Below are 1,812 nucleotides of genomic sequence, written 5' to 3'. Positions count from 1 at the left end.
ACTCGACAGGTGTGTGTGTGTGTGTGTGTGTGTGTGTGTGTGTGTGTGTGTGTGTGTGTGTGTGTGTGTTTAGAGGGGAGTACACGAGGGGAAGACCGAGTGATGGTCGTGAATGACAGATGCAAAGGAAAGGAAAAGAATGAGGGAGTAAAAAGACAAAAGACAAAAAAAAAAAAAAAAATATATATATATATATATATATATATATATATATATATATATATATATATATATATATATATATATATATATATATATATATATATATATATATATATATATATATATATATATATATATATATATATATAAGGAGGGAATAAAAACAGAATATGAATGAGGATGGCTACAAGGGAAAAGGAGAGCATGAGGAGGCTGGTAACTGGTGGACAGGAAATGATGTATACAAATAAGATGAATATGCATTAGAGAAACAAAGAAGTGAGAGATGTATATGTATGTTATATAGAAGTGGATGAAAAGGAGAAAGTTGAGTGAATTAGAATATGTTAAACAGAATGGAGAGGGAGGAATGAGATATCAGAGGCGACATGAGAAAATAAAAACAGGAATGATGAAGGAATTAGTAGTTTACACATGGGAAAGGATAAGATAATGGCAAGTTAATTACAATTAGAGTATATAATGAAAAGATGGAGCCTGTGCAAAAGCCAAGTCGAGAAGGGGAAGGGTTTAAGAACAAAATTATATTTCGAGTTTTTCGCTGCAGCATGAATTAAATTAATAAAGAAATAAAGAAGCTCAAAGAATATGGCATGAGAAACTCGACAAGAAAAAAAGATGCTAGAATAAATCCAAGAAAAGCTACATAGAATAAATACCGTGAATTCACGACGAAATGCTTGACGCAACGAGCACGGCCAGAATATAAATTGGAGAAATGTACCGGCACTTTTACATTTACGAAAAGAAATATTACCAACAGAGAGAGAGAGATGGATAATAGACATTAAAAAAGCACATGCATTCTGTTTATAGAGAAAAATTATAAAAAAATAAACATTTGAAAATCCGAGAAAAATCAAGTGTATACAGTACAAGTATTGCATATAACAAAAGAAAACGCAATCACAGACTAAGTCATCTGTTCTCACAAGGACTCCTCTCAATCAACGAGTCCTCTCTGTTCCTGTGCACGCCGCGGGAAGACACTCTGCAAATGGAATAAAGCACAGAGGCGAGGAGTAAAAGGGAATACAACACAGGGAAATAAAAGCAAGCGAGTGGAATACGTAAATGAAGTAGAATGATTTACGAGAAAGAATTATGAAGCGGAACAAAGCAATAGGATCACACGACGTAAAGGAATAAACTAGAGTACAATAAATCAGACTAGAATGGAATGATGAAAAAGAATCATGCAGTATAAAACAAGATGATAAAGTACAAACAGTAAAGCAAAAATATTTTGTCATATTTCTGGCTTAAGCAAGGCAGATCAAGGCAGAGTAAATGTCACAGTGATACGTCACTGATGTGTGTGAATGGGCCTTTAACGTGTATTCTAACAATCACAAACCGAGAAAATCACTTCCTGGTTCCATCGTGTCAAGCACCCTTCCTCGTGTTAGTTCCATCTCTCTCATCACGTTAGTCCTCCTCCTCCTCCTCCTCCTCCTCCTCCTCCTCCTCCTCCTCCTTCCCTCTTTACGTGATTACTTCTCGCTTCTCCTCAATCCCACTTTTTTTCCTCTCCTGCTCGAATCATTACGTTAAGAAAGCACACGAAAAAGTAGAGCACCAAAGAACGAAAAGAAAAAAAAAGATATAATCAGTGTTACTACCCCTCTA

Source organism: Scylla paramamosain, chromosome 7, assembly GCF_035594125.1.
Source record: "Scylla paramamosain isolate STU-SP2022 chromosome 7, ASM3559412v1, whole genome shotgun sequence".
Lineage (NCBI taxonomy): Eukaryota > Metazoa > Arthropoda > Malacostraca > Decapoda > Portunidae > Scylla > Scylla paramamosain.
The sequence above is the reverse complement of the archived record's forward strand: the minus strand, read 5'-3'. Positions refer to the sequence as shown.